The following is a 17,370-nucleotide window of genomic DNA, read 5'->3' on the forward strand; positions in this document are numbered from 1 at the left end:
GAAAGGTCATGAGAGCTGACTGTGCCCCTCAACCCAAGGTCACTGTTCCTCAAAAGACTCTCTTCCCCCGAATTCCCTCCTGGCCCAGGGTACCAATGCCTTGGTTGCTACAAGGCTCTGGAAGAGAAAGCCAGACTTTTATACCCCCAAACTGATGGGTGATTAGATGGAGGTCACCCCAGGAAGAGCTGGGCTGCACACAAAGCAGCTGGGTTGTGAGTCCCACACTCCTGCAGGGGGCCCTGACAGCACATCCCAGCATCCATCACACCCACCTCTTACGCCACTCGGATCCTTTTGGTGTGAGCCTGGGGACAGTTCCTCCAGGATCCTGGTGGGCTGCTCTGCCAGGGGAAAATTCAGAAGAGTTAGTAAGGTTAGTGGGACCAATCAGAAGCCCTGTCGCAGCATCTGACCTCGGGCCCCAAGTTGAAACTCATCATCCCTTCCCCACCAGCCATTCTAGATTTTCCTTACCTCGGTCCACACTTCTGCTCGTCTTGGTACCTCACCTGGTGGCATGACCCCGATGTCATTCCCGAGGGGCCTGAGCCCCCAGTCGCCATGCCCTACCCAGGCAGAGTTGGTGCACTGGTCTTGTCCATTCACTGCTATCATTGGGCAAAGGAATGCCAAGAAGCCCCAAATGGATAACCTGAATGCCACACAATTCCTCCCAGCCCCACTACATAACAGCAGTCCTTTCCACTCCTGATGATCAATGTTAATCGCCTCTACCAAGATGGTGGCCCCTCGCCTTGCCTGTGGGTGTTTTCACACAAGTAGCCAAAGTGCCCAGGTGGCAGCTGTAGCTTGCTGGTCAATGGGAACCTCATTGTGTCCTGCGGTAGAGTGTTCCTCTTTGGGGGACCAGGACCTTGAAACCCACGGAGCCCAGATTTGCAGATACAAGAAACCCAAATTCCCTGACTAGGTTGCTGGGTGAGGCCACTCCGGCTCCCACGCCTTGGCGTGGATCATTCCCAGACCATTGCCAGGGGGTTTCTCATCAGCTGAGGCAGCCCCTGAATGAGGTGACAGTGGATGGTTTTCTGCAGGCAGCTTTCCCAGGAGCTGGCTAATTAAAGTCCTTCATTGCTGGGGTGGGGGGAGGGGGTGGGATTGGACAGTGCAACACAGCACCCAACACAAGCAGTGGTTAGAAGAAACGAATGTATGGCTATGTGTAACTGAGTCACTTTGCTGTACAGCAGAAATTAATACAGCAATGTAAATCAACTATACTCAAATAAAATAAATTAATTAATTAAAATAATGTTTTAAAAAAAAAGAAGAAGAAGAAAGGGAGAAAGAATGGGTCCAGCTGTGAGTATATGTGGATGTGAGATGGTGGGAAAGTCTGATGAATTCACTTTTCTCTGAGAAGAGACAAGATGCTCTGCTCAAATTGGGGGGGTGAGGGAGAGGCTGTTTGTGGGACAGTGCATTGTCCTGAGAAACTTGGTGATATCTCTGAGACCAGTAATCAAGAATTTATAGTAATATCAATTTTGTCTTCTTGGAGATGTGGCTATGCCATGTTTTTGCAGGTGGGGTGAAAAATATTGCCACTTTCATGCAGGGTGAGTTTTGCACAGGGAGGGTCAGAATATCAGAAAGATGTGCGTGGGAATCTAATCTCTTTAAGAAGCAAGCGGATGGATTAACAGAGGGTGAAATAGTCAGCGGCACTGAGGGTCTGATAAGACTGAAGAACCAGCGTAAAGGGAATCATTAAATGAGCAACCAGGTAACAGAAAATTGTGATCAGACAGCAGGAGGCTGGAATTAGCAAAACTCTGGATGTGGAGCAATTTCTGGCAAGCTCTATCATGTGACCAGTCAGGGGCTGGCTGAGGTGGAGTGGGGGAAAGAATTACAGGAGCCGAGAGAGTGACTGGTGTATTGGAAGGGCCATCTGCATGGATGGGGGACTCGCTCAGGACCTGGCAGGCTTGGAGTTGAGATGACAGAGCAGTGCCACAGGCCAAAAGCTTCTGCAAAAGGGCAGAGTGGCCAGAGGTGTATCCGACCACCTCTGTGAAACCTTGATATCTGAAAAATTACAACAAAGCGTTTCACATAAATTATTTGATTTGACTTCCACAAAAGCTCTGCAGGATAGGCAAGAGTGTTACTGAACCAGTCTTGGGTCCACTCGCCCACAAGCAGTAAAGCCAACCTACTGACACTGGGTTGTGGTGAAGACAAGTACAGTGTTTATTGCAGGCACCAAGCAAGGAGAACGGGCAGCTCATGCTCAAAAGACTCAAACCCCCCCAATGGCTTTCAGGGAAGGGGTTTTAAAGGCATTTGGAGGGAGGGGGCTGCAGGTTACGTGATCAGCTTGTGCACAATTCTCGGATTGGCTGGCCTCAAGGTGAATTTTCAAGCATCATCCACCTTCTGGTTTCAACCAGTCTAGTGTCTATGGTTTCAACCAGTCTAGGGTCTCTGTTGTTGTAGTCAGTAGTTTTCATCTGGTGAGGGTCTGCTTCCTATAAAAACAACTTAGGAATGTGTGTCAGGCCTGTATCTGTATCTTTCAGGGAACTCTAAGTTCAGTGACTCTGCATGTGGCTGACTTACAGTCTAAATTGTTACCAGTTCCCCAGCCCAACAGCTATTCTTTGTTTCTACACAGAATGTGATGGAATCTTCACATTCCTAACAATTAACTCTTTTTTTTAATAGATCTTTATTGGAGTATAATTGCTTCACAATACTGTGTTAGTTTCTGTTGCACAACAAAGCAAATCAGCCATATGCATATACATGTCCCCATATCCCCTCCCTCTTGCATCTCCCTCCCAGCCTCCCTATCCCACCCCTCTAGGTGGTCACAAAGCACCGAGCTGACCTCCCTGTACTATGCGGCTGCTTCCCACTAGCAATCTGTTTTACATTTAGTAGTGTATATATGTCCATGCCACTCTCTCACTTCGTCCCAGCTTACCCTTCCCCCTCCCCATGTCCTCAAGTCCATTCCCTATGTCTGTATCTTTATTCCTGTCCTGCCCCTAGGTTCTTCAGAACCTTTTTTTTTTTTTTAGATTCCATATATATGCATTACCATACAGTATTTGTTTTTCTCTTTCTGACTTACTTCACTCTGTATGACAGACTCTAAGTCCATCCACCTCACTAAGCCAGCCTTTAGAGACTGAAGGGAGGCCTGGGAGACTAAAGCCTTTTACTTCAAAGGACAGGGATGCAGACCGGTATATGGTTTCAAGGGCACTGTTTTCTCTGCTTGCTGCCAGGAAAAGGAAGTGCTCCGGGATTAGATGAGCTCCCAAGAGCTGGGACTGGAGACCTCATCAGAGGACCCTGCCTCATCTAGAAAGCTCTCCTGACCCCCCAGAGAGGGGCGACCACTCCCTCCGTGGGCCCTTCCTTATTGCTTCTATCCCACCTGGCTCCCACTTCCTTCTGTGTCTTCTGTCCATCAGCAGTGAGGCTGGTAGTGGTAGAAATTGTGTTTCATGTGGCACCAAGCACTCAATATGTATTCAGGGAAGGAATTCTGATGCCTGGGTCTATGCTTTCTACCCGTGGGAGACAGAATCTGGGGTTTGGCCTTTTTCTTTCTTCACATTAGCGTCAACTTACAATGGTTACCTGCACTTGAAAATGGACATGTTGGCACATGTTGGGGGAAGGAATGCCAACGACAAGTATTCACACTTGTTGTATTTATGTCCGCTCTGTACACACCCTGCCATGGCCACTGAGTGATACAAAGGACATCCAAAGTCCTGCTTGTTTTCTAAAGAGCAGTCCTTGGGCCAAATTTAATCAAATGCTGGAGACAGAGATTAGGGCTAGGAGGACAGACGCATTCAAATAAAAGATGGAAGGAAGGGAGACTTCCCTGGTGGTCTGCTGGTTAGAACTCCGCGCTTCCATTACAGGGGGCACGGGTTCCATCCCTGGTCAGGGAGTTAAGATCCTGCATGTCTCACAGTGCGGCCAAAAAAAAAAAAAATGATGGAAGGAAGGAGTTCAAGATTTTGCTCTAAGGAAAACAAAACTTTTCATCATCAATAAAATACAGTCAAATACCAAACACCCCTGTGCTCCACCCCTGTGGTGGTTAATTTCCCAACCAGAAGAGGCACTCTGATTGCCAGGGTGAAGTCTATAAAAGTCCAGCCATTCTCGAAGAACTTAGGATGTTCACTGAAATAGTGAGAAACAAATAAAGAAAAAGAAAGAGGAAAGAGAGCAGTGGGTGTTGAAGGGGCACCAACTCCAGTAGCAGATGGGAGGAAGGGAGCCACCAGGATTTCTGAGCTGGTCCACCCACTGCAGCAGCACCTCCAGCAGCCTCGCAGCTGCCACCCCTGCTGTCCTGCCTGGCTTCCCACACGCCGCCCCTGGGATGCTTCACTCCCTGCTCAAGCCCTCACCGTCTCCACTTTACACTTACGGCGAAATCCCTACAGGAGTCCCCTTGCCTCCTCTCTCCCCCTTCCAGCCTCACCTGAGGTCACTCTGCCCTTCACTTACGTAGTCCAGTCACACTGGCCAAACCGTTTGGCCTCAGGGCGCTTGCACGTGTTACTCCACAAGCCTGGAAGGCTCCAGACCCCACCCTACCCCTGCCACCCCTTCATCCGGCTCTCTCCTGCTCATTCTGCAGCTCTCATGTAAAATGTCCCTTCCTCAGCAGTCTTAATCTGATACCCAAATATGATGCTTTCCGTCTGTCATAATCACTCATCACACCCTGAAGTTTTCGTGCACAGCTCACATTCCCCATATGTGATGATACACTTATTTCTATGCCTCTCACTGACTTCAGGGGAGGAATGGACTAGACATCCTGGGGACAGAGTAAGCGAACCTTAAACAGGATGTCCAGACCCCTGAGAGCCGGCCACGGACCACAGCGATGCGGAGAAGCCAGGAGGAGATGTGACCAGGGAGAGCCACCAGAGGGGGACAAGCCCAGACAGACTCCCCAGACAGAGGGAATCGCAGCTCTTGATGAGGAGTGCACTTGCCTGAGTGCAGCCAGTACCCAGCCAGGGCCAGGGGATGATGCGCCATGCTCACTCCTGCCCGCGCCCTCCACCATTCTCACCGAAGGAGGGGTATTTAGTACCATTATAGTTGTCATCTTTTCCTCCCCAGCTGCCCTGTGTTATTTCCAGCCTTCTTCTTCTGTGTGTCAAGTAATCAGTTCCTGCCCCCCCGCCCCCGCAGTGGAAGACTTCCCCGCCAGGGGCTGATTTCTCTGCAGAAATATCACGAGACCTCCACAGAGCTCTCTCTTTTTTTTTGAATTGAAGTATAGTTGATTTACAACGTTGTGTTGGTTTCAGGTGCACAGCAAAATGACTCAGTTATACATATATAATTACTTTTTCAAATTCTTTTCCGTTATGCTTTATCACAGGATGTTGACTCTATATCCCTGTGCTATACAGTAGGACCTTGTTGTGTATCCATTCCCTATATACTAGCTTGCATCTGCTCATCCCAAACTCCCACTCCTTCCATCCCCCACCCCCCTCCCCCTTGGCAACCACAAGTCTGTTCTCTATGTCTGTGAAACTGTTTCTGTTTCGTAGATAGGTTCATTTGTGTTGTATTTTAGATTCTACATATAAGGAATGTCATATGGTATTTGTCTTTCTCTGTCTGACTTACTTCATTTAGTATGATAATCTCTAGGTCCATCCATGTTGCTGCAAATGGCATTATTTCATTCTTCTCTATGGCCGAGTAATAGGGCTCTCTTTTTAATGTCTTAAATGAACCCCGTAGCTCCTAATTACCTCGTATGGACACTAGCTTATTCCTGAGGGCTGCTCTTGTCTCCCCAGCTGTGCTGTGAGTCCCATAAAGGAAGGAACATGTGCCACATAGGGTTAAACACCCCCATTGTTGGAAGACGCTTTGTCACGATCTGGCAAAGATGGACATGCATGTAACCCACGACCCAGCAATTCCTGTCGGAGTTTCACCCTAGAGCAACGTTTATTAACGTGCACCAGGAAACTGTGAGAGTGTTTATAGCAACGCTTTCTCAGCAGCAAAAACCCTAGAAACTACCTAATTGGCCCTCTTCAATAGAATGAATAAATAAGTGTTGTCATATTTATTCAATAGAACACAGTATAGCAATAAAAACCAACACAGGCACACACACACAACACAGATGGACCGAAGCCTCGGTTGAATGAAAGAAGCCCATGGGAAACTACATGATTCAATCAATATAGAGTCAAAAGCAGGTAAAACTAAATACAGTATATTAAAGAATGTATACAAATGTGGTGAAACAATAAAGAAAAACAAGGATGTAATCAACACAAAATTCAGGATGGATATTTATTCTATTAATTGCAGTTCTTAAACTACAAATACCATCACATCTATTATTGTGTATGCCAGTATAGTGAGCAATTTAAAAAGGAAAAACAAACAAATAGACTAACTCGATAGCACTCAGCACAGTGGTGACATAGAATTATGTTTTGTTTTGTTTCTAATATGAAGAAAAGTCTTTGAAACTAAAGGATGAAAATGGTGGGGAGAAAGAACCAAAAATGTGGAAGGGATAAATCTGTATGTCACAGGCTAGAAAACTATAGAGTATGAGCAAAAGGTAAGAAAAGAAAAAAATCTCTCCCCACCATTATTTTCTCTTTCTCAACTTATCTTGTTCTTGAACCTTTATTGATTGCAGGATGCCTGTAAAAGCTCGATCTTGTCAGTCGAAAGTATTTGGGTAATTCGTCTTCCTGAATGTCTCCTCTCTTTAAGAACCTCTCTCTCTCTCCTTCCTACTTTCTCAAATGTCACGTGGATGCCAGGAAATGTTAGGGTTCCTGATGTTCTGGGAGAGTGGCTGCTTCCCCACTGGACCAACTACTAAGCCGGGTGTCTGTGGCTCTGGTCCTTTCTGCTGACTCAGCTCTCTCACTGGAGCTGTCATTACTCCGAGAACCTGAGGCTGGCATCACTCCCCTGGGATCCGCACCTTCTAGGGATGGCTTACCCAAGACCCTGAGAACCTGGGAGTCACATCTCACACCCATCTCCAAGCATTTTTTCTTTGCTTTCTGGTGCCAGGTGAGAAGTGGCAACCCCCCAGTTTCTTTTCTGAGAAGTGTATGGTCTTTCCCAGGCTCTGCCTGAAGAGCCAGGACAAACGTCCCACTCTGGGACTCACCCAAACCTTTCTGGAAGCCTCTGTTCATCTGCCTCCTTCGCACATAAAGGACGCTTGATCCACATGCTTGCCATCCACTCTCCCTTCCTCAGCCCAGCCCCTTGTACAGGAGCATCCTTTGCTGCGCCACCACTGTCTCTAGGGCCAAAAACTCAACTCTGGATTCTTGATATGTGCATGAGTCGTGACTAGGTTTGGCTGCAACAGATAAAAGATCCAAATAATAAGATTTGTTTTCCACTCACACGAAGGTTAGCATATCTGTTTTCTATTGCCATGTCACAAATTACCACTAACATAGCAGCTTTAAACAAGGTGAAGTTATTATCTCACAGTGTTGAGTGGTTCAGAAGTCCAGGCGCAGCGTGGCTCGGCTGTATTCTCTGCTTAAAGCCTCTCAAAGCTGACTTCCGGGTGTGGGCGGGGCTGCGCTCTTACCCGGAAGCTCTGGGAAAGAATCCGCTTCTGTTTACAGGTCGTTGGCAGAACTCTGTTCACTGCAGCTGTGGGGCTGAAGTCTCGTTTCCTTGACAGGTGGATCCCTTCATCTTCAAGCCAACAGCCACAAGTCGAATCTTCTCGTGCTTTGAAATGCTGATTTCCCTTCCCATGACAGCTGGAGAAAGATCCCTCCTTGCAAGGACTCACACAGCTTGGATTCTATGCACCTGATTAATCGAGGATACTCTTCCCAGCTTAAGGTCAAATGATTAGTAACCTTAATTACATCTGCAAAGTCCATTTTACCATGTAATGTAACATACTCATGGGATAACACCAGGGGCAAGGTCATGGGGCCAAAGCTCTGCCTTCCATGGCTGGTGAAGCAGTTCTGCCCTATGAAGTCCTCAGGACCAGACACCTCTCTGCACCTCTCCCCACCCCTGGGGAGGGCCCCTCGCCCCCCATGGTCCAGGAGGTGGCATGGGGTTCACTCTGACCAGGTTTTAAGGAAGGTTCCCAGCAGCTGCCTCATGACACGTCTACCTTCATCCCATTGGTCCAGCTTTGTGACTTTGTGACATCCTCTCCCAGCTGCAAGGGAGGCTGGGTTAGGTAGCTTTATTCTGGCTGGTACTGTGCCAGATAAGAATTCTTTCACTATGAAAGAAAAGAAAAATGGCTAGTCAGGGACGATATGTAAAAACACAATTCAGGAAAACCCAATCAAATCCTTTTCTTCTCTTTTGTAAACTTGGTTTTCAGGACTTTAAAATCTTTGATTTGACACTCACGCTGAACACTGGCATTTTTGCTCCAGGCAACGGCCACTTCCCGCTTCCAGGCCTAAGAAAAGCTAAGGGAGAAGAAGTGAATTTGGGGGAGAAGCTAATTCCCCCACTACATTTGAATGCAGAAGATACCAAGAGGGACAATCGCCTCCCGATGGGCACCTCCCACCACTGCCTAGCAGGGTTTGACTCGCAGCTTTCTTGATGCTGGTACAAGAGAAAAAGAAGAAATATTGCAAGGCCATCTTTCATGCAATACTGAGTCTCAAGCTTTGCAAATATAATTCCAGTTGCCATGCCTTAAACAAGCCAGTGTTTTCTCTTTTACAAGAAAGGAAAAATGACCTCCAATAATGTTGTGCAATTTTAACCCTTCCAAGGATGCAGAAAAGTCACAGAAATGGAACCTACAGTGAGTGATTTTCCAGGCTCAGCCGTGCTTAAGAAATACAACAAACGGAGCCCAGCACGAGTGGCCAGTCGCCCCCATGGCAGCTCTGCATGACCTTAAGAGCCCTGGAGACAGCTTATTACCAGTCAGGGTGGAGAGGAGACTCCTGGCCCGCCTCTTGTAGCCAGCGGAACCCTCACTGGAGCGCTCCCGGGGAACTGGAGATTTCATGATGCAGACTCATACTTCAAGCAGTTTATTTTTTCCTGATGCCTACTTCTCAGAAAGTGTGGTGAATTGGTAGTTTCCAAACCTAGAGTGGCCTAGAAGAAAAAGAAAAGAGAAACTTTTAATTCTGATGAAACTGAATGTACAAATCGGCTCAGTCACGTTCCAACTGTGAGAGCTTAGCAAACCAACTTAAACTCCAAGCTTTGGAGTCTTCATTTCCGGGATTAGGATATTAACATACATCCTCTATTCCCAGAGTCCCACTTTAAGGCTCTGAGTTAATAAATGTGAAGCTCAGGAACATTAGCAGAGCCCAGGGTGATAGGGAGTTATTTTTGTCCTTGTTCACATGTCGAATCAGGATCACATCGTTATTAAGAGTCGGGATGGTCGGGCTCAGCTTCGGAGACGTTTAATTAGACAATCCAAGCTACTGATCCTAAGAGTCACTGGGTATTGACAGAGGAGGGAAATGTCAGTGTTGAGTCACAGGATGGGATGGTTCTCATTTGACGTCCTGTCCAGAGCGCAGGGAGCACCCCAGGTACCTCTACATAAAAAGGACGTCAGGGCTTCCCTGGTGGCGCAGTGGTTGAGAATCTGCCTGCCAATGCGGGGCACACGGGTTCGAGCCCTGGTCTGGGAAGATCCCGCATGCCGCGGAACTACTATAGTCCGTGAGCCACAACTACTGAGCCTGCGCGTCTGGAGCCTGTGCTCCGCAACAAGAGAGGCCGCGACAGTGAGAGGCCCGCGCACCGCGATGAAGAGTGGCCCCCGCTTGCCGCAACTAGAGAAAGCCCTAGCACAGGAATGAAGACCCAACACAGCCATAAATAAATAAATAAATAAATAAATAAGGACATCAACCTTATTTGTTATGCTCAGGAGATGCTAAGGTATCAGCACGCTACCTGCTCTGCCTCTGATGACAATGGACAAATAGCAGACAGCTTTCGATACCCAAGTGCCATTCCTTATCACAACAATGTCCTTGGCAAGAGAGCTTTACCCACCATCCCCCTTGGTGTGGCCAGGATAACCCAGACAGAGGATGACTTTGTTAGAAGTATTAGAACACAAGAAGATATCTGGAGAAATTCTTACTGCATGTCACAAGTCCCCAGGGCCATTGAGGGATCACAGTTGAAAAAACCGCTGCTCTAGGGCAGGGGTCAGCAAACTACAGCCTGCCAGTGGGCCAAATCCCACGTGCCACCTGCATTTATACAGCCCATGAACTATGAATGGTTTTACATTTTTTAATGGTTGGGATACGATAGGGGGAGAATTTCATGACACTTGAACATCATATGAAATTCTCCTTTCAATGTCCATAGAAAAAATTTTATTGAGACATAGCCATGCTCATTTACATGCTGTCTATCTCTGCTTTTGCATCGTGATGGCAGAGCTGAGTAGTTGCAGCAGAAACCGTCTAGCCCACAAATATTTACCATGTGGTCCTTTACAGGAAAACCTTACTCTAGGGTAAGCCAGTGACCTCACAGCACACCTGAGGGGGAAGCCTTATATCCAGTTTCCTGCCCTTTGTCAGATGCTCTGGGTTCATCTGAAGATGGACGCTTTCCAAAGAATTACTTCTTTAACATTTAGGTATTAATAAAAGGAAAAGAGATTTTTAAATTACCTTTAATCTTTCCCTTTCTGCTTGTATTCAAATAAGAGCAATTACAGGGCAGAGGCCTGCTAAAAAGCCTGACAGTTTATACAAAATTAATGTCACAAGAGCTCGAAGCAAATGTATTTATTAAAGTAACCCACAGAATCAGATAGCAGCAAATAGAAAGGGGGGAAAAAATCTAGGAACCTGTGATTCCAAGTCAGTATTTCATTTTCCTTTGCATTTAAATGATAACACATCTTGTGGCAAATTATTGCAGACTTTTTCTAGCAGGAAAAAGGAGAAGAAAAATGCACTCATTGAAGGAAAGCTCTGAAAGAGGCAAGAAGTGATAAACTTCCCCAAGCCTATTTACAAATGCAGTCAATGAAACAGAATTTTAATGAATTGTGCCATGTAACCTGGTTAGTAATGAGCTACAAAAGCCTTTGTCAATTGCAGTGACGGAGAACTAACTCTTTCAGTTTCAAGATCAGTAAGAGAGTTCTCTGTTCTGCACTCCCCAAAAGTGGAACTCTGGGGAGAAAGGAAGTTGTCAGAGGCATGCCATCTCTACAGATCACAGCAGCAAGGCCGCCATATGTTTTGTACACCGCCCCCCCCCTTATATTTAAATCCTGACTTCAGACCAAGAGGGAGTTAAAAACATTTTGGAGATCAAACAACACAGCACCTATGAAATGCCGATACCAAATGACAACAAAAAGGCTGGAGTGACTCTAATAACAGCTCCCAGTATTTCAGAAGCTGTATTGAGTTTGACTGCTGGTGTGGACCGTTGGGAGGAGATAAAGCCCTTGACACTGAGTTCCTGATTTACAAAGATATGGGTGGTGGGCTCTTTGGAGATTAAGCACTGACCTAAGGTTTCCTGCTAATTCTGCCTTCCTTCATACTTCTTTCATCTGCTATTCTCATTGCTGTGACTCCAAACAGTCACATTCTTTTTCAGAGACCTGGGAGTTGCAAATTATTGTATTATTCATCTCCATTACCTCCACTGTTGCTATGGAGATGTGGTTGTTGCTATGGAGATGTGATTGTTGCTGTGGTCCTAATGCTATGGAGATGTGGTTGTTGCTATGGAGATGTGGTTGCTGCTATGGAGATGTGGTTGTTGTGGTGGTCCTAATGTTATGGAGATGTGGTTGTTGCTATGGAGATGTGGTTGTTGCTGTGGTCCTAATGCCACAGAACAGAAGAAACCCCAGGTGGAAAAGACCCCTCATTCAACAATAGGTCAACAACATTTACTGAGCACCTACTATGTGGAAATAATAAGAAATCTTGGGAAAGTGGAGATGAATAAAACATCAAACCCTACCCTTAATTTGCTCTTAGAGTTGTGGAGGAGACAGACTCTTATCCTCCTTGAATCAATTAATAGGCAATTGGATTATACATTTTTTGTTTAACAGAGGTCTTAAAAAGATTATATTTCATGTTAGGGGCCCAGTGAATGTAACTTGCCTGATATTCTGACACCCACATCAAACTAAGGGAAAATATTTCTATGATGCCATCCCCCCCACCAACACAATCTCGAAGTTTACTTAGAAGCAACTTCTTCTGCACCTCTGTTTTCTTCCATTAAGTTTCTCTCTCTGGCATCAAGGTATGGGACCATTAGCAAAAGCCACGGGGAAAGCCATTTCAGAGGGCGGGCAGGGTGCGGCGGGTAACCTGATAAAATGGAAAACTTGAAGTGATTCCCAATGTTGCATTGAGGAAATTGCCACAGGCAATTCCATTCTGTCAACAGAATGTTCCACTTGACTGAAATCAAGACACAGGTGAAGTGCTTTAACATGTGGTCTTGCAGAGAGGTGCTGCAGTGAGGCACTCTGAGGGAATTAGGCTGCCCCAGGCCACCCAGCATCCATTCTTATCTAGTAAATTTTACTGGACTCCGAAGAGATAAAAAGATGTAGTCTCCATCCTCAAGGAGTTTACGATCTAGCCAAAGAATCAGGCTTGTGGAGGGATATTCATAATTCGAGGGGGAATAAAGCTATTCCTATAAGCAGTGGATGATTGAAGACCATGACAGCACATTCAGATAAGACTCAATTCAGATGTCAAGGGTAAGGGAAAGAATGAATTACCTTTGAAAATGGGTAGTCCAGATTACTAGACATGACAACCTCATCTTTGACTCACAGGCTTCCCCTCTAACCCAGGGACTCTTCTTTCCTGGTCCTGCCTTATATCCTTGTGGTGGGCACCATGTTGGCTTCACCACGGAGCCCCCATGCCAGGACGCTCCTCTCCTCCAAACCTGAATCAGCGTAAGAGATGCTTTTAGAGAGAAGGGTTTCCTGCCTAGAGTTCAGGGCTGGCTTCTTCTCCAAGGAGCCACCTCGAAGGACCCCAACATGACCACCCCCTGGGAAGAAATCCTACCTGCCCACAGGGTCACAGTTACAGCCCCAGCAAATAGGCATACCTGCACCCAGCACCAGTGCTGATAAGAGGTGAGCAGGGACAGGCAAAGATGTCCACTTTTTTTTCAACACTTGTGTTAGAACCAGGAGGTTTTCTTTCCAAGCCACTAATTCAAACTTCAGAGAAAGATGTGCTGCCATTTTGAAATCTTTCAAGGTGGAAAAATAACATCTTTTGGTCCCTTTCCTTCAGATCCAGTTTAGACTCCTCTCTCTCTCTCTCCCCCTGCTGCCCCTCCACCACATCTACCCTGGACCCAGCTACTCCCAAAGGCCTCTTCCATCTTCAGCCAAGCTGATCTCATAAATGTTATCCATCTGCACCTGTAATGGGTTGGGTGCAGTCCTCAGCGCAGGAAGCAAAGTCAAGTGAGACACGACCCCGTCTTTAGAGAGCAGACCATCAGCAAAGAAGATGCACAGGAGGGCCAGGATTTGCACCCACTGGAAAGGCAGGAAGCGCTGGAATCCTGTGTGCAGGGGAGAGGGCACTGGATTGTCACACAGGAGGAGAGCAGCATCTGAGCAAAGGGGTGAAGTCGTAGAAGTAAGAAACAGCATGGTCCATTCAAAGAGCCGTGGCCCCTTCAGAGAAGCCGGAGCAGCCGCTCTAAGGGTGGGTAGGAAAAGATGAGGTTGCCGTGCCCAGCACCAGCCAGCTCCCAGAGGCGCTGCTGAGCCAAACTGAGGAATCAGCTCATCTTCATCCTGAAGCCAGTGAGACCCCAGATATGGTTGAAGCAAAGGGAGATTGCGCTTTCGGCTCTAGGGAGGCTGGCTGGAGGGAAGGATGCAAGCGAAGGGCAGCTCTGGGCCAGTCGCTGTGGTCCTGGTGATGATGCCACGGCCAGCAGGAGGCAGGGAGCCCAGCGTCGGCAGGGGAGGGTATACGTGAGCAGCGTTCAAGAAATAAATAGGCAGCATTTGGTGACTATTTGTTGGGAAAAATAGGCAGAACCTCAGGTTTGAAGGAAAGAAAGGCAAGTACCTTTATGCTCATTCCTTCCTCCGAGCCTTTGCCCAGCGACTCCCAGCCTCATCATTGCCTCCCTTCCTTTCCTCGTCCACCAGCCAGAGGGCTACTTTTATCTCCTCCAGGAAGCCACCCTAGCAACCTTCACCTGCCCTGCTGCTCCTTTCCCAACCACACATTGTCAGGTGTGCAACCTGAACGCGGCTGCATTGCACTCGCCCTCAGTGTTCCACGTGCCTGCCCAGCGCGGCTCCCTGGGGGACGGGGACTGTCCAGTGGGGCTCCCATCCCGTGGTGCTGCTCCAGCATCTTTCCCTTCTTTCAACATCATCTCGTCCCTATTTGCATGTACAAGTACCACCCACCCAGCAGTCTCAGTGGATACAATAATAACTGGCTAGCAAATGGTCATCATTTTTCGAGAGCCAGGTATATACCAGACATCATGCTAGGATGGGGATCTATCTGTCTATCTCTCTGTCTGTCTGTCCATCCACTCATCCATCTAGACAGATAGATAGGAAGGTAGATAGATACATACATACATACATAGATGATAGATAGATAGATAGATAGATAGATAGATAGATAGACAGATAATAGATGATAGATAATAGGTAGATGATAGATGATGGATATAGATAGATAGATAATAGATGATAGATGATGGATATAGATAGATAGATAGATAATAGATAGATGATAGATAGATAGATAGATACTATATCTATACATATATAACCCTTCTGAGTATGGAGAATTATCTGCTTTTCAAAGACCCAGCACTAAATGTGAAAGTGTTAAATCAGAAACTGTGAAGGGCCTGAGATTTCAACCTCCTTGCAAGCTGCCCCTAGTTTATGCACGTATAATAACAGAAGACACAAGACCTCTGGGGCAGAGACAAAGACCAGTTATTTCTCATGGCAAAAGCCACAGTGAGAGCAAAATCTTGTGTCAGTTACCTAAACCCCAACCCCTACAGGTGAAAGAGAGAGAGAGAGAGAGAGAGACACCTTTTTTTTACTTGGAAAGTAAGCACATCTCTCCAGGAGGGGTTACCATCCTGGAATATCTCCAGAGAGGGCGGCAGCTCTATGCTTCATTTCTTCAGCTCGAGCTTCTAAGGCTGGCTGCTATTCAGACAAGCTTGAACCGATAGCGTGAAAAACATAGGAACGTCATGGAGAATTGCCTCCTGTGCTTTTCCCAGCCTAGCCCCAGATGTGTCCATGATGGTTCCCAGTGCACAGTTTCATATTCTAGGACCTGTACCACCATCCCCAAGGTCTGGCTCCTGTGGGACCAGAGCCAGTTAGTAATGGCACCACCCACCTAACCCTGGTGGAGCTGCACACCACGCAGGTGTCTCCCAGACGTTACCTCCGTCCTGTGCAGCAGGGCTGTTAGTTATCGTTCCCGTTTTAAAGATGAGGAAACTATGGCTTGAAGTTGAGTGTCTTGCTCAGTACTGAAGCGGAGCCGGGCCCTATGGTCCCTCCCCCCACCCCCCATGTCTTTCACCTGCCTTTTGTCTGCAGAAAAACTTTAGCCGAAGAATAAGTTTAATCAGAGAAGTGAGAAAAGGCAGAAGCAAAGGAAAGCAGTCCAGCAGGACAAAGAAGTAATCGTTTAGGCATTAAGCCAAGTCAGGGACCTTTAGTGCCTCCTCAAGGGCGGTAGAGAATATTCTGAGCCATGTCCCGGGAGCTGTTCTGTAGATACTGAAACCCCCACCAGGTGGAAGAAGTTAACTACATGATGACCAGCCTGTCGCCATGACCTAAGCTGCCACAGTTCCAAAAACTGGCCTCAAAGAAATGGGAACAAACCGACCCTGGAACCAAAGATTAACTGTACTGAAAACAATCGAGATGAGGCTGATCAGACCACCGCGTGATCAATTTCAAGATGACGTCAGAGCTGACTGTGTTGTTCCTGCACGTAGCCCCTCCCTCCGCCTGTGCACCCCTGAAACTCCCCTTTGAAAGCTCTTGCCCCCTGATTGTCAGTGGAGGAGTTGGCCTTTGGACACGAGTCTGCCCTCTCCCCCAGTGGCCAGCCTCTGAAAATAAAGCAAATTTTCCTTTCCACCAACCTTGCCTCTTGAGTACTGGCTTTCAAGGGGCAAGCAGCTAGACCCCACTTTCGGTAACATTACTACACCGTAAGTGGGAGAGGCAGGGATTCCTTGTCATGTCGTCCAACGATAAAACCTGTGCTTTTCTTCTGCTCTTAAAGCCTTGAGAGTTGGCATGGGTCCCCAAAGAGGTCAGGCTTCTCCCCGCCTCAGTGGAGGGGGTCAAGCAACTTCCTTGCTTACTATTAATTATGAAGAAAGCCATTCCTTAACCAGACCCTTCCTGGCAAGATGGCCTTTTAAGAATAGCAATTAAGAGTCTGCACTTTATAAGCAGATCCAGTCTAACTTAGAGCAGGACAAGATAAAGGCAACAAGCTTATTAGCTTAAAATGTCAGGCTACTTTGCTACAAAAAGGAATTTTTTTTAAGCCCAAGCATCTTAACAAAATAATAAGACAGTTAGGCAGCTTCCTACCTGCATACGAAACATAACCACAATGTGTGGCCACACAGGCCAAAACCCTGTGCAATAATGTCATCACCTTTCCAGGTCCCAAGCAGATGGAGATGGGGCAAAAGCAGCCATTGGCGGAGCAGAAACCTCTGCTCTGCATGCACCACTCCTGTCCCAGCCACCCCACATCACAGCCAGGACGAACCCTGGGCCACAATCAAACTGGCGTGCAAAGAAAAGCCTGGAAATATTTGTTTTTCATGCATACGGTTTTTAAATCCCTTCCATCTAACCAGCACGCCTTTTCCTCGGGGTCGGAACCATTCATGGCACCTGCTGTGCAGTTCATGAAGGCTTGTTTGAAGACATTAGACTCTGCCAGGTTGGAAGACAGAGCTGCCTACGGGGAAAAGGACAAGAGTCATGCGCCAGCCATAGAGGTAGGGCCAGCTCACTCCAAGTGACTGCTGTCCCAGGAGCCATCAATTTTTGGCTGTGGCTCTGACTCAAAGTTAAATGAGTATGTCATCTGTATTGTCCCACCATGAACCAGATACCCCTGACGACCTATCTGCAATGAGCCCTAATTGAATGAAGATTGATGGGAACAGTAGAATTTCCAAGGCCATTTGCAAATGAGGGTGCCAGCTTGATATGCCATGGCTGCCATGAACTGCAAGAGCTAATATTCTTCCCTCAAGTCCCCACTCTGTTGCCAGGAAGGAGCTTCT

General features: G+C 47.1%; 1 long non-coding RNA gene across 1 annotated transcript; it reads right to left on the minus strand.

Moving 5' to 3' along the window:
* Positions 1-483: 483 nt before the first annotated feature.
* LOC118897775 lies at positions 484-15,994 on the minus strand. Its single transcript, XR_005020546.1, has 3 exons — positions 15,910-15,994; positions 12,042-12,046; positions 484-494 (listed from the first exon to the last, which is right to left on the minus strand). It is a non-coding gene; the product is annotated as an uncharacterized LOC118897775 (long non-coding RNA).
* Positions 15,995-17,370: the final 1,376 nt, after the last annotated feature.

Source organism: Balaenoptera musculus, chromosome 7 (assembly GCF_009873245.2).
Source record: "Balaenoptera musculus isolate JJ_BM4_2016_0621 chromosome 7, mBalMus1.pri.v3, whole genome shotgun sequence".
Lineage (NCBI taxonomy): Eukaryota > Metazoa > Chordata > Mammalia > Artiodactyla > Balaenopteridae > Balaenoptera > Balaenoptera musculus.